The sequence below is a fragment of the Alligator mississippiensis genome, chromosome 1 (assembly GCF_030867095.1).
Source record: "Alligator mississippiensis isolate rAllMis1 chromosome 1, rAllMis1, whole genome shotgun sequence".
Lineage (NCBI taxonomy): Eukaryota > Metazoa > Chordata > Crocodylia > Alligatoridae > Alligator > Alligator mississippiensis.
In genome coordinates, this window is record NC_081824.1 from 34,271,835 (window position 1) to 34,293,097 (window position 21,263).

The following is a 21,263-nucleotide window of genomic DNA, read 5'->3' on the forward strand; positions in this document are numbered from 1 at the left end:
ACCCTGCGGGACCCCACTGCCCACACCCTTCCAGGTCGAAACCGACCCATCCACCACGACTCTCTGGGTGTGACCCTCCAGCCAATTTGCCACCCACCGGACTGTGTAGTCATCCAAGTCACAGCCTCTTAACTTGTTCACTAGTATGGGGTGGGATACCGTATCGAAGGCCTTCCTGAAGTCCAAGTATACGACATCCACCCCTCGTCCTGTGTCCAGGCGTTTCGTAACCTGGTCATAGAAAGAGACTAGATTAGTCAGGCATGATCTGCCCGCCACAAACCCGTGCTGGTTTCCCCTCAGCATAATTTGTCCTGCCGGGCTCTCGCAAATGTGAGCCTTGATAATTTTTTCAAAGACTTTGCCAAGGATGGAGGTGAGACTGACTGGCCTATAGTTGCCCGAGTCCTCCTTCCTCCCCTTCTTGAAGATGGGGACCACATTGGCCCTTTTCCAGTCCTCCGGGACTTGGCCCGTGCACCACGAGCGTTCAAATATTCCCGCCAGTGGCTCTGCAATGATGTCGGCCAGTGCCTTCAGCACCCTTGGATGGAGCTCATCCAGGCCTGCCGACTTAAAGGCATCCAGTTCTTCCAAGTGACTCTGCACCGTCTCAGGGTCTACGCATGGAAGTGTGGTGCCTTGCTGCTGCCTCTCTACAACCCCAATTAGTCTGCTGCACATTAGTGTCACTAAAAAGGTGTGCGCCAGTTACTGCACTTTCAGTTAGTACCTCTTCTTATAGGTATTAAACTTAATGTGCAGTACCTACAGCACATTTATGCACATGTAGACGTTCCCAGTGGATGCTAGTGATTTGATCTCTGTGCTCTTCAATAACTCAGATTCTAGTAAAGTACTGGGCTATGACTCCAGAGATCTGGGTTCTACTTCTGTCTCAGCTACTGGTAGGTTGAGTGAAAACAAGCAAGTCATGTCACTTCTCTGTGCCTCAGTTTTAACAACTATAAAGTTGAGATTTGCTGAAGTTGCTACGTAAGGAATAGTATCAAAACCCTTCAAAGTATAAGATAAAACATAAAACAAAAAACTAGAGCTGGAGAGAGGATCTATTAATTTCAATATTAGTGTTTATTCTGATTTGGAACGACCCTCTTGAATTTCAGAATAATCTTTCGCTCTCTCTCTTTTTCTTTTTCTTGGGTCTCACAGGCCTCAGGGGCCCATAACCACCTTAACTACAGCTTTCCATCTCCTCCTATTTTGCACAATCTCCTTCCAATTTCCACCTATCTTCCCATCCTTGCCTCAGTCTACCTTGAGATCTGATACTCTCCACCTCCACTTCCGAAATCTGCTTCATGTCTTCTCTCATTAGTTCTCACGATATACCCTGCTCATTTCATTCTCTGCATTCTTATCTTGATCAAGATATCAGGTCGTTTGCAAAGATCCAGAAGCTAAATTTTCTTTCATGGATTATTCTGAATTTGTGTTTCAGAATGATCTATGAAAGAAAATGTTAAAAATGTATGGATCACTCAAAAGGTTTAATTTAGGCACATAACATTTGTTTATACTTTGTTTTTATGTAGGATTGTATTTTAATATAAAATAAGCATCCCTGAAGCAAAATATCATTTATCACCAAAGAATTTTCCTCATGTTTCTCCTAAATGACATTTCAGCATAATATCCACAGTTCCATGAAGCATTCTCATTACAACAGAACTATGTTTTTTGATGGAAAACACTTCTGTCAAAATCCAGTGCAATGGTAAATCTAGGAGGCATATAGTGACCCAATGAAACTGTAATAGTGGGTGTATGCAGATGAAACAGGGACCCTAAATTGAAGTGGTGGGTTTTTAAAAACACCCCTTCAATTTAGGGCCAAGTAAACCCCTGTGTTGTAAACACACCCAAGTAAAAACACCCATGCATTTACCTGCCTCCCCAGTGGTGGGGAGGGGAGGAGAGGGTGAGCTGCCAGTGAGTGGAGCCGTCCCTGGGCTGCAGGGGTGGGGTGGGGCTGGTGCTTCCCTCTGCAGCACCAGCACCTACCTGCAGGCACCCGGCTTGGGCAGTCCCCAGGGGCATTGCAGCCACAGAGGGAAACACCGGGCCTCTGCGTAGCTCAGGAAGGCAGGCTCCTGGGTGGGTGCTGGGGAAGGTCAAGTTCCCGTTTTTGTGTTTTTTTCTCGGGGGGAACCTGCCTTCCCAGACTGCTGCCAGCTGCCTGCAGGGCTTCCTGCAGAGCCCCTGAGCACCACGGAGCCCAGTGCTTCGCTTCATGGCTGTAGGGCAGCAAATTAAAACTCTTCAGAGGAGTTTTAGTTTGCTGCTCCCCAAGTCATTTAAGGTGCATTATGCTGCTGAATTCACTACAGCAGCTGGAATTTCTGCGCAATACACCACTGATGCGTGCAAACACCAACACCATTGAAGTGGTGCAAAAGCATTTAACCCACTTTACAGTTTCATGCACACATGCCCCTCATGTTGTCCACACACAGCCATAGAGACCATTTCTGTCAAGCACCTTCGAAGTCTAGCCAATTGCAGAGTTTGTTCTTGGTATTGTTCCCTACACTTCTGAATGATTTAGGGTGCAGCATGGTGATGTGCAGAAGTCAGAAACTGGATGTTTGCCTAATTCTCTTGGCTCAAGGTAGTTTAAGTAAAACATTAACATTTAACTAACAATGTTAGTTTCACATTGTCTATTCTTATTTAAAGCTTTTCTTCAGGAAATGAAAAGCTTTAATAACTTTTTCAGACAGTCTGCAATTGCGCATTACTTATATTTTTCTGAAGGATCTACTGATTTAAGGGCCTTATGAACTCTCTTTGACTTTCTGCAGTATTAGAATGTTATGTCTAATAAAACTTAAGGCAAAATAATAACGCCCAGTGACTGAAGTGCTGAATTAGGAGGGAAAAGGTATTTAAGCTAGCAGGTAGTATATGCGGATAATATCACACATAGTGCAAACACAGTATAATGAGGTACAGGAGATAATAGGACTGGTATGAAAAACAGGGATGAGAAAGATCCAACTTATAACATTTAAATTTGGATTCATAGCCAAACCCAAACTGTCAGATATGTGGTTCTGAACTAATACTGAGCTGTAAAACCTAGATCATTTTTAGATTTGGAATTTCTGTTCCAGGTATAGAAGTGTTATGGGGATGTACATACATGCATAGCCCCTGGCTGTAGTGGGAGTCATGCTCTCCAGCCAGGACAGTGTGATAGGGGCTTCCTCCTTTGTTCCCCCTGCATCCACAGAATCCAGTCAGTGAGGCAGCTGAGTCAAACAGGATACCTCTTACCTAGGGTAACCATACCCTAAGTTACCTTAAGTAGCCGGTAACATCCCAGTTTGGCCAGGATAGTCCTGGATTTTATAACCTCTTCCTGCATCCCAGCTGATTGGTGAAAAATGAAGCAAAAGTCCCGGTTTGTCGCTACTGTGCTCACATATGCCCAGCCTGGCTATTCCTGAGCACCAGCTGGAGGCTGAAGGGGCAGGCTGGGCTGAGCACCACTCCTCATGCCTGGGTCAGGGATCAGCCAGGGTGGGACAAACCGGGAGTGGGAGGAGGCTGGGGACAGGGCTCGGGCACCTGTGCAGGGTGAGTTAGGGTGGCTATCTATCATCAGCAGCCTCATGCCCTACCACTGCATTTTCTGCTGAGGGCTAGGCTGCATGTGGCAGCCCTAGGCAGCTGCCAGCGGCAGGAGGGAGGTGCCAGGTGGCCATGCAGCATGGGGTGGTGGAGTCCAGGGGCACTATGCAGGGGCAACTCCCAGCCAGGTCCACCCACTGCATGTAGTGGATGGAGCCTGGCTGCAACGCTCCATGCTATACAGGCAGTCCTCGGACTTACGACACAGTTGGTTCCTGAAAACTGCGTCTTAAGTCGAAACGTTGTAACTCGGAGCCAATTTTCTCATAAGAAACAGTGTTATAATTGGGGGATTGGTTCCTGAACCAAGGCCCGATAACCTATTTTCACTAAAAATACTCCAGAATTTTGTATTCGATCAATTATAGATGAGTAATATAGCTACATTAATGTATTTATATTGTACATAGCAATCATACTGATTTGGAAGGACTTCTTTGAGGTGACTTTGCTGGACTTTTTGAAAGGCTCTTGGTTGGACTTTTTGAAAGGAAAAGACTTCTTGGTCGGAGTCTTCTCAGGAGTCTTGGCTGCACGTTTTTCTGGAGTCTCATCTGCTTTCTTAAAGAAAGTGTCCAAGGAAGTTTGGACAGATGTTCTCCAGGGAGATGAGCAACACAGCAAACTTGTTCACTGGCATCGTGTTGCATCGGATTAAACATTGTAAAGTTGAAACTGACAACATAAAGTTGAAACGGTGTTAATTTATAAATGTTGTAAGTGCAAAACGTTGTAACTTGAAACGTTGTAAGTTGAGGACTGCCTGTACTGTTCTGTCTTGCTCTACCATCAGAGGTCCTGGGAGCTGTACAGTTGAGGCTGCGTATGTGCATGTGTGTGCATCCATGTGGGGAAGGAAATGTGAAGGCATAGGTGGGGGGGGGGGGTGAGTGGGTTGGGGATGTTTGTATGTGTGACAAGCCTTAGTGTATGGCAGCTTCTGCCCTACCCAGGTGTTAGCATCCCCTGCCAGCCCATTCCCAGGCTCAGTCACCTCCCATGCCAGCTCAGGCTCTGGCTATGGCTCCATCTCCTGTGCTGAGTAATGCCAGAGCTACCCTTGGAATAGCTGGTTGGGGGCCCCTGAGTCTGTAGCACACCAGCCGCTCCCACCCCATGCAGCACATCCCAGGACAGCCCCAGCCTTGGATACCCCAGCATCCTGGAGGGTGCCACTGAGCCAAGTGGCCCAAGGCTACAGCAGCTGCCCATTCCTTGGGGCAGCTCTGCACAGCCCATGGTCAGGCTGGGTCCTGGGAGGGTCCCTCATGAGCAATCACATCACAGCTGAGTGTCAAGCTTTCTCCTCCCTGCCTCACCTCCCATGTCACCCCAGGCCAGCCCCAAAGCCATGGATGCAGCAGTGGCACATGCTCCTGTGGCTGGATGCTGCAAGCATAGCCCAGGACCAGAGTGGCCCATGGAGCTGCACCAGGCTCAGTCCCTCCAGGGGGCTCCCATTACCCCCCACACCCCTAGCCCTGTTCTACTGCTCTCTGCCTACTAGTGCACCACTGAGATACTTACCGCCATGGGGTGAGTTCCCTGCCATCTGCTCTGTGCCATCCACAGGAGAGAGGCTAAGCCCTCAGCAGCTGCATTGTGCACTACTTTCTGGACACAGCCCAGGCACACAGACACACTCCCTGCAGTGCCAGCAGCTCCTTCCTGCATACATGGTTTGCAAAGTGCTTTGGGATTCTGTAACAAGACCAGTGCCCCAGGGGCAGCCATTATGCCCCTGGTGGTAACCTGGCTCCTACTCCACTCTGGCTGTAGATTATCCTCCCATTTTTCCTGCCTGTCATGCCTTGATGTTCTTTATCTTTGGAGAGGGAGCAGGGCCGGCTAACAATTTTGGGGGCTCCCCTGCAAGATATAATTTTGGGGCTCTCTGATCCATCTAAAAATCAAAATTCCAGTTAATTGTGGTATAAACTCACTGAAATAAAATAGTCGGGGCTGTGCTGTGCTGTGCTGTGCTGTGCTGTGCTGAAGGGGGCACAGGGTTGGGGCAGCATGTGTTGGGGATGCCTGGGTTCCTGTGCTGTGGGGGGCACAGGGTTGGAGCAGCATGTGCTAGGGATGCCTGGGTTCCCTCCCCAGGACTGGGGCAGGAGCGGGGCCTGGAACTCCTCCCCCACTTGGCTGGGAAGGGGCTTGCTGTCTGCACTGAGCCCTTTAAACATGGCATGGGAGGCAGAGGATGAGCGGGGCATGGCCCTTTGGCTGCAGGGTCCCCTGTAGTCACAGATGCCGCAGGATAGGATGGGCCAGCCCTGATAGGGAGGCTTCCCAGAGAACTACAGTGAGCCCTGCACTGTCCTTCTGTCAGCAGATCCCTCTCGGACCCTCCTGATCCCAAACCGGCCTTCACCATAGGTGGGCCCTCCTGACCTATACATGCCCCCAGGGCACCTGATGACTTATGGGCAAATCATGACCTCTGGACCTCGGTTACACCTAACCCCTTGCCTCACAGGTGTTACTGATGCAGACTTAGGTGGGGCACTGTGCCCTCAACTAAATGTCTGGCCACTCCAGGTTTTCACCAACTTGTCAGGGCTTTGGCCTTCCTGGCTTCCACTCCTTTCCTCTAGCTGGCCCCTTGCCATATAGGCCCAACATGCTGGGCCAGGCTCCTTGGTCCCAGCCTAGTCAATTCAGGCTACTGGGGTCTCTGCCCCTTGCCTCTATCTCTGGGGCCCTGACCCTTGCTTTGCCTTTCACAAGCATCTCTACTCATCTTGGACTATGGGCCCCTGGCCCCAGTCTCAGCCCCACCCTGGACTGTGGGGTATCTAGCCCTGTCTCTGTGCCTTGTGGGCTTTGTGTCCCTGTCCCTGGTTCTTGCCCCTCTAAAGCAATTCTGGGCTCCCTGACCCTTGCCTCTGCCCTGCTAGGGCTCTGGGCCCTCTGGCCCTGCCAGTGCCTTAAGCCTGACCTGTGGTAGGTCTCAAGATGGGACCTCCTTACCTCCCTTAGGTCTCTTCCACAAACCACCAGTGTAAACCACAACACAATGCAAAAGCCCTCTGGATATAACAGAAAATTATCCCCACACTGGGTCCACACACAAAAATCAGTACTCTGGCTGAACCACCACGCTCTCCCCCATACTGGGCCCTACTTCCTAGTTTCTAAACTTCTAGTTTGCAGTTCTCAGGACCTCTTCAGTCAGACAGGCAGTACCCTTTTAGTCTCTCTGCACTGGATCGCCTTTCCCTGCAGCTTTCAGGGCCAGACTGACTGTCCTGGATGAGGCCCTGTCTTATATTCAAGTCCTGCCCACTTCCAATCAAGTGGCTTGCTAGCCCTGGACCAGCTGTCCCTTCCATTCTAATGAACAACTTGATGTTGCTACCCTGACTCTTATCACAGTGGCTCTATTGGTTCAATAGACTCTGTCCTATCATACTATTGTCATGCACCTAGCACAGGAATAGGCACCTTGGCTGCCTAGTCACTTGTAGGTCACCTTTATTAGGCTGCCTGAGAACTGTTTCCTGCTGTTTTCCCCTCAAAGTAACAGTAGCCATAGGCTCCCTTTTACTGACCCCTGCAGGTTTGTGTGTATGTGGATGGCACCCCCCCATCCCAGATTTCTTTACCTCTGTACTGGATTTCCCTAAAAATAATATGGTCACTCCATCTAGACTGCAGTTGTCTTCAACTGGCATCAGCTCCTGCAGTGGTGGTGGCTGGTGGGGTTGCTTCTAAGGCCTATATGGTGGCAACTGTGGACCTGGTAGTCTTCCCACCCAATCATACAGAAGTAAGACTCGAAGAGACCACCAGAGGTCAACTAGTCTACCCCCCTACCCGAGGCTAGGATAGGATCATCCATATCCAAACCACTGCATTACAAACCATAACCTAAACCCTACATAAGACTACCATCATCCCTGACACAACACAGACCTAGCAACCCTGCCACAGGTAAAGCAAGGGAAACTGACACCGGAGGTACATGGTCCCGCTAGGGGGAATGCCATACTGGATCTGGTATTGGCAACGGGGGATGACATGGTAGGGGACCTCCAGATTGGTAGCCATCTGAGGGACAGTGATCACCTAATAATAGAATTCACCATAAGACGTTGAGTGGGTAAGGTAACTAGTAGGGTGAAAGTGCTAGACTTTAGGAAAGCTGATCTCAATGAAATCAGGCAATTAGTCAAGGACGCACTGCAGAGTAGGAGTTTTGAAGGGATGGGAGCCCAAGAAGGGTGGCTGTGCCTTAAGGAAACGATCCTTCGGGCACAAAGCAAGACGATCCCCGAGCGAGGCAAAAGAGGGAAAGGGACCAGGAGGCTTCCCTGGCTGACCACAGAAATCCAGGGCAGTCTAAGGGCCAAAAGGGGAGCACATAAAAAGTGGAAACAGGGAGAGATCACCAAAGATGAATATACCTCCTCTGCTCGTGCTTGTAGGGAGGCAGTTAGACGGGCCAAAGCTACCATGGAGCTGAGGATGGCAACCAAAGTAAAAGACAACAAGAAATTGTTTTTTAGCTATATAGGGAGTAAAAGGAAGACCCAGGGAGGAATAGGACCCCTGCTAAATGGGCAGAAACAATTGGTGACGGACAGGGGGGACAAGGCTGAACTCCTCAACGAGTTCTTTGCCTCAGTGTTCCTAAGCGAGGGACACGACAAGTCTCTCACTGGAGTTGTAGAGAGGCAGCAGCAAGGTGCAAGACTTTCATGCGTAGACCCTGAGATGGTGCAGAGTCACTTGGAAGAACTGGATGCCTTTAAGTTGGCAGGCCCGGATGAGCTCCATCTGAGGGTGCTGAAGGCACTGGCTGACATCATTGCAGAGCCACTGGCGGGAATATTCGAACGCTCGTGGCACACGGGCCAAGTCCCAGAGGACTGGAAAAGGGCCAACGTGGTCCCCATTTTCAAAAAAGGGAGGAAGGAGGACCCAGGCAACTATAGGCCAGTCAGTCTCACCTCCATCCTTGGCAAAGTCTTTGAAAAAATTATCAAGGCTCACATTTGCGAGAGCCCGGCAGGACAAATTATGCTGAGGGGAAACCAGCACGGGTTTGTGGCAGGCAGATCGTGCCTGACCAATCTAGTCTCTTTTTATGACCAGGTTACGAAACGACTGGACACAGGAGGAGGGGTGGATGTCGTATACTTGGACTTCAGGAAGGCCTTCGATATGGTATCTCACCCCATACTGGTGAACAAGTTAAGAGGCTGTGACTTGGATGACTACACAGTCCGGGGGGTGGCAAATTGGCTGGAGGGTCACACCCAGAGAGTCATGATAGGTGGTTCGGTTTCAACCTGGAAGGATGTGGGCAGTGGGGTCCCGCAGGGCTCGGTCCTTGGACCGATACTCTTTAATGTCTTCATCAGTGACTTGGACGAGGGAGTGAAATGTACTCTGTCCAAGTTTGCAGATGACACAAAGCTATGGGTAGATGTGGACACGCCGGAGGGCAGGGAACAGCTGCAGGCAGACCTGGACAGGTTGGACAAGTGGGCAGAAAACAACAGAATGCAGTTCAACAAGGAGAAATGCAAAGTGCTGCACCTAGGGAGGAATAATGTCCAGCACACCTACAGCCTAGGAAATGACCTACTGGATGGCACAGAGGTGGAAAGGGATCTAGTCCTAGTGGACTCCAAGATGAACATGAGTCGGCAGTGTGACGAAGCCATCAAAAAAGCCAATGGTACTTTATCATGCATCAGCAGATGCATGACAAATAGGTCCAAGGAGGTGATACTTCCCCTCTATCGGGCACTGGTCAGACCGCAGCTGGAGTACTGCGTGCAATTCTAGGCGCCACACTTCAAGAAGGATGCGGATAACCTGGAGAGGGTCCAGAGAAGGGCCTGCAGACCAAGCCCTACGAGGCGAGACTAGAGAAATTGGACCTTTTCAGCCTCCGCAAGAGAAGGTTGAGAGGCGACCTTGTGGCTGCCTATAAGTTCATCACGGGGGCACAGAAGGGAATTGGTGAGGTTTTATTCACCAAGGCGCCCCCGGGGGTTACAAGAAATAATGGCCACAAGCTAGCAGAGAGCAGATTTAGATTGGACATTAGGAAGAACTTCTTCACAGTTAGAGTGGCCAGGGTCTGGAACGGGCTCCCAAGGGAGGTGGTGCTCTCCCCTACCCTGGGGGTCTTCAAGAGGAGGTTAGATGAGTATCTAGCTGGGGTCATCTAGACCCAGCACTCTTTCCTGCTTATGCAGGGGGTCGAACTCGATGATCTATTGAGGTCCCATCTGACTCTAACATCTATGAATCTATGAATCTATGAAACACAGAAGACAACATTCTGCTTCTATGAAATGTTGTGAATAAATGCTCAAGAAATCCCAGATAGAGGGCCATGCTCCCACTACAGAAAAGGCAACCCCTTCCCCAACCCCATAGTCCATACCAGTCTAACTGTGGGGTAAACTTCCTTCTTGATTCCAAATATGGTGATTGGTCTGACCCTAAGTAGAGGGGCAAGACCTTCTAGCCAGGAACCTCAGGCTTTGGTCCCAGGAGGAGCACCGGCCTACACAGTTTAAAGTCCCCAGCCTTTGCTGTAGCTAAAACCCAGTGCCACTGAGAAAGGAACCCTGACATACATTGGTTATTATGCTGGTAGCCCTATAAGTACTTGCTGACAGTTGATGGGGCTGCATGCTTCCCCGTGGTACCACTGTGACCATTTCCACATCCCAGCAAGACCTGATGCTCTGAGATCTGCAATGGGAGTAGGGTTTCAACAGGCCTTCCTGACAGCTCATGAATTGGGCAGGCAACCAGGGAAGTAGCCATAGGCTATCAAGGAGCTCCCTCTCTCTCTTCCACCCCCTTGGAGCGGGGAAGAAAAGTAGAAGTTTGTGGGATACTGGAGGTCCCACACGTGTAACTTCTGTACATTACATGCAGTGCTAAAAAAACTCAGAGGTACAGGGAAGTTCCTCTTGGAAAGAGGATTTTTTTGTGGCAAATCTGCCATTTTTGAGGCAAATGCTCCATTTCTGTGGCGCTACAAATGGAGTAAATGTGAGCACAGTTACATTTTCTAGCATTAAAAGGGAATATGTAGTGCTAAAATATAATGTGTGCACAAGGCCTGTGTCCATGTTAGCTGCAAAACTGTTGTGGTAGAATGCCTTGCACCTTTTTATCACAAAAACATAACTTTCGTATAAAAAGAAATAAAGTGACTAGCTTGAAATAAGAAATTAAGTGACAAGCCTAGAATCTTAAAAAAAACACATTATTTCTTACAAGGATATTTTCCCCAAGATATTCAATTAAAAAAAGAACATTCTGCATTGAAACTACTGTAGCGAATGGAGACTTCTTAGAGGGCTGTAGCAACTAAATAGTCTCAAGTAAAAGTATTTCAAAGTTGCCGTGAACTTATGGAATGGATCGAGGATGATTCCCTTTAAGGGCTGATGTTCAAGGCTGGCTACAGTAGTTCTTAAGTTCAGCTGTCTACCACAGCTCCATAAGTGTCTTTGCGTAAAGCACAATAGCTTTGTTTTTCCATTCACAGATATGATTAGCATATGCAGAGTGTCAGCTGTATTTCTGAACTTGTCAGCTGGAGCTTCAATGCCGATAGGACTCTAACAAACACTATACTGTCTATAGATATGCCCATAATGACAGAATAGTAGGCTGCTTGAGAATGAATACTAAAATGTGATTTATTTCCCTTGTGGGCCTGGCATGTGTGTTTAGATGTCTGGAATACATGGTTCATTATTATTAGGGCTCAACTGTGTGTTTTAATAATCTCCTAGGAAACTATGAAAGAGGGGAGAAATAACCATAATTGTCTAAAGACAAGTATATACAAATTACAAAGCATTGTGTTAATAAAGTGCAAGCAGTTCTAATTATAATGAAACCTAAATTTAATGCTATGGCTGTGAAGCCTTTTGGAAATAATAGAGTTTTGACTCGCCCCCTCCCCCCCCAAACCCCCCCCCAACAACAAAAAACAAAAAAATTTGCTCAGTAGTTTCTGATTCTTGTATTTATTTTACTTGTGTGCAGGAAGTATATGAGCAAATCCCATTAATAAATAAAGGGATTTTCATACCTACCTTTGCCCCACACACAAATGCCCCTCTTGAAAATGTGCCTTTAAAGTAAAGATAACATGAAAGGAAATTGGTAAACTGTGATAATTATTCCAGGATAAAAGTGCTGCTTATTTTCAAACAGCATTTCACTCTGTATTAATAATGGAAGATCCATCTGGGGCACTAAAATGAACTGGAAACATGATCCCTTTTCCTCTTGCCCTTGTATTTTTTAATCACGTTAAGAAAAAAAAATCCTAAAATAACAAGGAATTAAATCTACTTTGAGGAAAGAATTCTTTCCACCCCCACCAAAATAAGGAAAGACAGTCCATTACCAACTTTCTCCAATGCTGCTAAACTAATTTAGACTCATTTCAAAGCTCATAAACCTGTGAATAAACCCATAAAATATCCTCAGGCTGATCAAAAAACCTACACGTAAACTCATTTATAAATATATATAGTAACAAGAATAATTTTAGTAAGAAAGGCATTAGACAATCCTGCTCATATTACTTATACACAGCCTAATTCTGCCACCTTGCATTTAATAGTACACTAGGGTGAGATTCATAAAGGCAACTAAGCATAGGGATATGCATAGAATAGCAGGGTTGGAAAGGACCTCAGGAGGTTATGTAGTCCAACCCCCTGCTCAAGGCAGGATTGTCCCTGACTAAATCATCCCAATCAAGTGTCTGTCTAACCTGCTTTGGAAAATTTCCAGGGATGGAGATTCCGAAGCCTTCTGGGAAGCTTGTTTCAATATTTAACTACCCTCAGACTAAAAAAGTTCTTCCTAATATCTAACCTACATTTCCCTTCTTACAATTTAAGACAAAGGCCACAGAAGGTAGTCTATATCCAGCCTCCATTTAATCATATTTCCGGTATTCAGGATCCCCACACCTAAAAGTTAGGTGACTGACTCCAAGAGTGAAATTCACACAAAAAATTCCTTTTCTTTAAATAGAGACATGTAGGCACCCTCCTAGCCCACATTTTGCATGATAGCTTAGCACTTAGAACACTTAACCGGGATGTGGAAAACTTGGATTTTAGGCCTGAAATTATTTAAATCCACATTTTTCAGGAGAAAGTCCTAACAGCTGCCAATGAATGGCAGTCTCCTCCCCTCCTAAGTGAAGCTGGGCCACTTAGCAGAAAAGAACGCAAGTATCATGGGACCAAGACATGAACAAGAGGGAACCTTGCCAAGGCAGAAATAATTCCCTTGCAAGGGAATCCTGGGTTCCAGTCTCTGGTTCCTGGAATTGCTATTGTATTTTGTATTGGACTGTCCTTGGATAAAATTAATAACTAGCAATAGGAACAGAGAGTGGAAGCCAAAATTCCCATTCTCTCAAAGAAGTGCCCTCCTCACTGAGGTGTAGTCATACTTCAACTTGCTCACCATCACTGTTCCCCTTACATTCCTCTCTGCCTGAAGCACAGTTTCAACACTCAAAAAGAGCAGCAGCTGCATTGCCTGCAAAGCTACTGCTGTACCCACAGCAGTGCAGCCACTGATATTGCCCTGTATCCAACTGCCTCCCAGAGCACTCAAGCACCCAGTTATACCTCTGGTCTGGAATAAATTCACTCTCATAATGGAGAAACAGAGGAAGGTCTAAACATTTATTTTGAAACACCTCAGCTATTACATATCAGCAAGAGAGGACAAAGGTTTAACAAAAAAAAAAACCCTATATAAAGCAAGGACGACAGAAACAAAATATTCATCTACTCAGGCTCATTCAAAAAGCTGATCCAGATCCCCTGAGCCTTCTAAAAGGAGAAATTAGTCCCTAATACATTCATCAAAGAGAAGAGTGTAGTTACCTGGTGTGTTTTGTATTAGTCTTCCACATTATCTCCCTTTATCATAAATTTTTCTTCCTACCTTTTTGAGATTTTCACTAGAAAATAGGTCATTATTTCGGATAGAGCTTATACAATGCATAGGTGTCAAACCTCCACACACACTGTGAACCACCATTCTCCACCCTGCTTATTTATTTCTAAGATGCCTTATTTTTTATTTTTAATAACAGAGTCTATTTCAGTGAAATAATGAAGGCTTTATTATGCCTAGGCTTGAACGGATGCATCATATGGGATAGTTAGGGACTGGAATCTCTCTCACCTATTACTTCCAATTCCTTTAAGTATGAAGGAGCAAAGGTGCTGCTGCCTATTACAGATCCATGGGCACAAAGGGCTTGTCTGCCCTGCCTCTGCTTTAGATATTTAGGCCATTTCTATGTAACCCCTATTGTGAATCTAAGACTGCCACTAGAAAGGGCTGCCATTCTGTTCCCAGCTAGAAATTTTAGCCAGTGTGGCCCACTTAAAGTGCCTCCAACCAAAGTGATCAGTGCCTCTATCAGGCTCAGTAGCATAAATAGGGCAGGACAAGAGGGGCACCAGCCTCAGGCCTGGTGGCATCAGTATGGCCCCCTCCCTGCTAGGAGTCCTCTCATAGCAGGCAGGAACCTGGGCAGGTGCAGTCAGGCAAAGGCAGCACCAGGCCTAGCAGTGTATCTGGTCGGGGGGCAATGGCATAGAATGATGCCCCTTCTCCCTGAAGGGGTTTGCCATGGGAGGGCCAGCTCTGCCATCCGGAGGTGGAGGGATGAACAGGACTCCAGGAAGGGCCCTGAAGCTGCTATGTGTCCCTCAGAGGCAGGAGCCCAGCCTATGCTGTTAAGGCAGCAGCAGTAACAGCTGCCACTCAACTGAGAGAGCCTGGGCAGGAAAGATGCCTCTTCCTCTCCACCCCTTTCCCCCTCAGTCAGTATAATTCCTCATCCCCCACCCCTGGGCATTGAAAAAGATGCAACACCTCTGATCAGGCTCTTTGTTTCAAGTCTATTTTTTGGTGGACATGCAAGACCATACAGAGGCAGTACAGACGGCGTAAATCAAGGCTGTTGAGCTTCTGATAGTATGGGGGCTGTCCTCCACCTGGGTTACAGGCTCCCAGGCCTCATGCCATGTGGGCCCTTGCACAACCACATACATACTGGCCACTGGGCTTCAGAGGTCCCCTCCCACTACACCGCGCTGTTCCCCCTGGATGGGGCAGGAAGAGGAAGCTAGAAGAGGAAAAGGGAGTCTGAAGACCCCAGCAGTAGCAGTAGCATTAGCAATGGTGGGAGGGACAGCAGCTGGACAGGAACTTGTGAGCCTGGTGTTAGGCCCTCACAGAATGCATGCAGCCTGTTCATTCCCAGTTAAACAGTCCTGGATGAAATATTTAAAGTGGAGTGTGCACAGTTGGAGTAAGGCAGGGTCATAGCACATATCGCCATCTGTACCAACCAGTATTATAATCTGCTTCATGTCTTCTGCTGCATCTTGCTCCCTAAGGTAAGGACAGGCAGAGCAGGAGCAAGAATTACATTCAGCTCAAGTTTCTCCGGTATTGTCATTTTATTGGGCTCTCTCCCCCAAAGCCCTTGCAGCCATGTACATATCCTACCCCTGAGCATTTAGTAGTCTTAGGGTTTTAAGGTATTGTTGAATTCCTTTTCAAGTTCAGGCCTGTTCAGATAATAATAGTCCTATTCTTTTCCTAACTTGGCTTCCAAGTCACTCTGGTAGCTGCCAATAATATTTTAGTTTGGTAAAAGAAAACAGTCATCTCTTAAAATGTCTATCCCACTAGCTTATTTAAGGGGGCACCACTTTATTATATATATTCTGTTTGTTGTGGTCAGCCCAGATAGGCAGAGACTAATAGAAAGATGCCTTCATTTACAAGGCAGTCATTTTGCTTCTGAGTTGGCCTTCTAGTTCTTTCCAAACCAAGAAGAAACGGAAAACAGAGTTTCTCTAATTATCATTATTATAGCACATATATAGCAAGAGACTTAATTGTATTACTAAAAATATTTTCCTGTGGCTTTTCCCATCCAGACTTGAACTAAACCAACATAGGGCAATGGAACTTTAATCTGCTTCCCAGTACATCTGCTGGAAGTTTCCTTTCTCTGCCCTCCTGAAAAGCCCACATATGGCCTGTCCACAATTCGCTGGCCCTAGGCCTTGTTTACATGAGACACTTTACTGTGCAGTAGACTAATCTACTGCACAGTAATGCACCACTGTCTACAAGTGCAGGTATTTATTATGCAGTAAATTAGTGTACCTGCATATGTGTAGTAAATATGTAAATTTACTACACAGTAAACCCAAATAGCATTAATTGCATGTGTAGACACACCTCTAGGTTACTAACTCAGGACCAGAGAGAATTCAGGAGTGTACTAGGGAAGAGGAGCTAGGAAACTAAGATACTGGAAGAGTCATCTCTGGAACATGTCTTTCATGTCTAAGAAGACTTACAGGGACTACCTATCGAGTTGGATAGGACATACTTTTCACATAGAATCATAGAAAGTTAGGGTTGAAAGGGAACTCAGGAGGTCATGTAGTCCAACTCCCTGCCCAAAGCAGGACCATCCCCAACTAGATCATCCCTGCCAAAGCTTTGTCTAGCTGGGTTTTGAAAATCTCCAAGGATGGAGCTTCCACTACCTTTCTGGGTAACCTGCTCCAGTGTTTTACTACCCTACTAGTGAGAAACTTCTTTATAATATCTAACCTAAACTTCCTTTGTTTCAACTTAAGACCATTGCTCCTTTTTCAGTCATCTGCAACCACTAAGGACAGTCTAGCTCTTTTGAACCCCCCTTCAGGTAGTTACAGGCTGCTATTAAATCCCCTCTTAGTCTCCTGTTCTTTAGACTAAATAAGCCCAGTTCCCTTAGTCTTTCCTCATAAGTCATTTCCCCCAACCCCCTATCCATTTTTCACTGCCCTCTACTGGACTCTTTCCAATTTGTTCACATCCTTTCTGTAGTGTGGTACCCAAAATTGAACACAGTACTCTAGATGTGGCCTCACCAGTGAATACAGAGGAATAATCACTTCCTTTGCCTACTGGCAACACACCTACTAATGCAGCCCAGTACGCCATTAGCCTTCTTTGCAACAAGGACACACTGTTGGCTCATATTAAGATTCTTGTCCACGATAACACCCAGGTCCTTTTCTGCAGAGCTGCTGCCCAGCCAGTCAGCCCCCAGCCTTTACCAGTGCATGGGATTGTTCTGTTCTAAGTTCAGGACTTTAGACTTGTCCTTGTTGAACCCCATGAGATTTCTTTTGGACCAACCCTCTGATTTGTCTAAGTCACTCTGATTCCTAGCCCTACCCTCAGCATATCTACTACTCCCCTCAGGTTGGTGTCATCTGCAAACTTGCTGGAGGTGTACTCTATGCCTTCCAGGTCATTGATGAAGACATTGACCAAAACCAGCCCCAGTGCCAACCCCTGGGACACTCTACTTGATACCGGGTGCCAACTAGATATGAAGCCATTGATTACTACTCTATGAACCCAATACTACAGCCAGTTTTCTATCCACCTTACAATCCATTCATCCAGCCCATATTTCTTTAGCTTGCCTGAAAGAATGCTGTGGGAGACTGTATCAAAAGCCTTGCTTAAATCAAGGTATACCACACCCACCAGTCTCCCCACATCCACAGAGCCAGTCACCTCATCATAGAAGGCAATCAGGTTGGTCAAGCTGGTCAGGTCAGGTTCCCATCCAATGGGAAATTTTCACATTCCAATGTAAAAATCAATTAAAAAGAATGTACCCCACCACAAAATTACCAACACCAGGACATTTAGGGAATTTATCTGAGAAATAAGACCTGCTGATTCAAGTCCCTGGTTTTAGTCAGGTTGCACACTGACATGTTAAGGTAATATCCCAATGACCAGGATTCTATTGCAGCTAGCAAGAGATGTGAAGGGTAACATGAAGGGTTTCTATATGTATGTTAGCAACAAAAGGAAGATCAGGGAAAGTGTAGGTCTTTTACTAAGCAGGAGAGTCAACCTAGAGACAGATAATGCAGAAAATAGATTAAGTACTTGATGCCTTTTTCACCTCAGTCTTCACAGGCAAGTTCAGCTCCCAGACTACTGCACCTGGCAGCAGTTTGGGAAGGAGGTGAGTAGCCAACAGTGGCAAAAGAACAGGTTAGGGACTATTTAGAAAAGTTGGACTGCACAAGTCTAGGGGACCAAATGCAATGCAACTGAGGGTGCTGAGAGACTTGGCTGATGTGATTGCAGAGCCACTGGTCATGATCTTTGAAAACTCATGGTGATTAGGAGGGGTCCTAGATGACTGGAAAAGAGCAAATATAGTGCCCATCTTTAAGAAAGGGAAGAAGGAGGATCCAGAGAACTAAAAATTGGTCAGCCTCACCTCAGTCCCTGGAACAATCATGGCGCAAGTCATCAAGGAATCCACTTCTAAGCACTTGGAGAAGAAAAAGGTAATTAGAAACAGTCAACATGGATTCACCAAGGGAAAGTCATGCCTGACCAAGCAGATTGGTTTCTGTGATGAGATGACTGGCTCTGTGGATATAGAAAGAGCAGCAGACATGATATACCTTGACTTTAGCAAGGTTTTTGATACAGTCCCCCACAACACTATTGCAAGTAAGCTAAAGAAGTTGATTAATACTTTTTAAAGCTTTATTCTCCTTTTTTTGACCTTGAAAGTCAATTCAAAAGGTGTGTGATATCAATGTCATTAAAATAGAAAATTTCTGGGCTGAGACTGATTCTGAAGAAATTTCTAGACATTTAAAATCACAGGTATTCTGTGATGAGATGACTGGCTCTGTGGATGCGGGAAGAGCAGTAGATGTGATATGCCTTGACTTTAGCAAGGCATTTGATACAGTCACCTACAACATTCTTGCCATCAAACTAAGGAAGTATGGGATGGGTGAATGGACTGTAAAGTGGATAGAAAACTGGCTGCGTCATCAGCCTCAGAGGGTAGTAGTTTAGTTGGCAGTTGGTATTAAGTGAAGTGCCCCAGGGGTTTGTCCTGGGACTGGTTTTGTTCAATATCTTCATTGATGACATGAAAGGTGGGATGGATTGAACCCTCAGCAAGCTTGCAGATAACACCAAGCTTAGGGGAATAGTAGATATGCTGGAGGGTAGGTATTCAAAGAGTCCTTGACAAATTGGATAACTGGGCCAAAAAATCTCATGAGGTGCAATAAGGACATGTGCAAAGTCCTGCACTTAGGACAGAACAATCCTGTGCACTAGGACAGGTTGAGGGCTGACTGGCTAAGCAGTAACTCTGCAGGAAAGGACTTGGGTGTTACAGTGGACAAGAAGCTGAATATGAACCAACAGTGTGCCCTTGTTGCAAAGAAGGCTAACAGCATACTTGGCTGCATTAGTAGGAGCGTTGCCAGGAGATTAAGGGAAGTGATTATCCCCATGTATTCAGCACTGGTACGGCCACATCTGGAGTACTGTGTCCAGTATTGGGGGCCCCACGATAGAAAAGATGTGGACAAATTGGAGAAAATCCAGAGGAAGGCAATGAAAATGGTTAGGGACTTAGGAACATGGTTTCTGAGGAGACGTTGAGGGAACTAGGCTTATTTAGTCTGGAGAAGGGAAGGTTGAGGGAGGATGCCTTCAAGTACCTGAAAGGCAGGGGGGTCCAAAGAGGTTGGAGCTAGACTGCTCTCAGTGATGGCAAATGACAGAACAGGGAGCAATGGTCTCAAGTTGAAGCAAAGGAAATTTAGGTTATTTTTTAGGAAAAACACCCACTTAGGAGACTAGTAAAGCTCTGGAACAGGCTATTCAGAGAGGCTGTAGAATTTCCATCCTTGGAGGTTTTTAAGACCCAGTTAGACAGTCTTGGCTGGGATGACCTATTTTGGGGACAGTCCTGCTTTGTGCAAGGGGTTGAACCAAATGACCTTCTGAGGTCTTTTCTAATCCTAATATTCTATGATTCTATTAGTCTGTATTAGATATTCTTGGACAGGGTGAGTGAGGTATGATTTTTTTTTTCATGTGCTTTGACCAAAAAGTTAAGCCTGGCCTAAGAAAAGTTTTTCCTAATGAAAATTTCATTGAAGCCAGTGAAAAGGTTTCCACTTTTAAAAGGCAGGAATTGCTGATAAAAGAAATAAAAGGAAAATTTCTTAGTTGGCTATCAGGGCATTCTTATTGGCTAATTATCCTATCCCCATTTTCCAGTAAGCAACAGCTGTGGCATGACATAAATAACAGCAACTAATATCCAGCCTCAACATCCCTGTTTCCTTCAACATTCACATATATATGGGGAGGAGGAATGAGGCCATCATGCCTGAATACCAGGTTGTATGACCCATTACAGTTTTAGACTCTAACCTCTTTCTTCGAATAGCTCTCTCAATGCAGAATTATGCCTGAAGAAGGGTGTTTGTGCCCGAAAGCTTGAAAAGAACAATTTTTTTAACTATTTAGTTGGTCTAATAAAAGGTATCACATCTACCCAAAGAACCTTTTCTGCCAGAAGCAAGGGAAGCGCTTATCCAGAACTCAGAGGATATTCCTTCCTTTCCTATGCAGAAGGTGCTGTGAGCAGCACCAAGAGGTGGTTAACATCAATGCAGTGATATCAGAGTTATTTGTTTTCTGCGGTAGGGAATGTAGATGGCAGATGGGAAGAGGGAAGAGGGGGAGGGGGAAGAAACTGAGATGGGTTGGGAATGGCACTTGGATAGGAAAAAGAACAAGAGACCATTGTCACTATTAACCTTCCCATGCTAATCAGTGTCAGCGCACAGAGCAGAAACTAGTCCTTTTAACACATCTCTCTACCAGAATGGTAGCTTGGTCCTTGTTCTGTAACCAGTGGACATTTTAATAAGGCTAGGTGCTTAACCTCCCACATAGATGGGCATGGGGTCAGCATAGTGCAGCAGATGTGGCTGGACCTGAGGTAGATGTTCAGAAATAGGAAAAAGGAAACTCTGGAAGAAGGAGAGAGAGAAAAGCTCTGACACACAATGAGGGTGAAGCACTGCAAGATGGAGGAAATGAAAGACTGACACACACTGTGCCTGAACTCATGACATATTAACACTGGTGTAATTTCTATTGGTTTTCTAAGTTATGTAGGTCTGGTCTTACACCAGATTGTTCCTTGGGTATCTTCACGCTATATTCTAGTAAACTACAGTAGTGTCATGCTGTGCATAATATATATATTCCTTTTTACACTGATAGAAAGGCAATTTACACCAGTCTAAACAAAGTATGTATCCAGGTTCATTCTGCGGTGAATAAGTAGACAAAGTAGGCATATGAGCTACAGCTCATGAAAGCTATATATCTCACAAGCTTTCATGAGCTGTAGCTCATATGTCTACTTTGGTTAGCCTAAAAGGTGCAACCTTACCCTATATCTATCTATATATATAGCAGTTCATGTGATATATATGAAAGCATAAGCTTTCATGAGCTGTAGCTTACTTCATCAGATACTGTGAAAGGACATGCAGAAAGCAATGTAAAAGAAGAAAAGAGAAATGGCTATGTCTCTGCTCATGAAAGGAAAAAAGACAAGTCAGGGAAAGAGATCAGAGACTGTAGGAGAAGGCTTGAGGGCATATATTTTGGTGTATCTGAGAAGA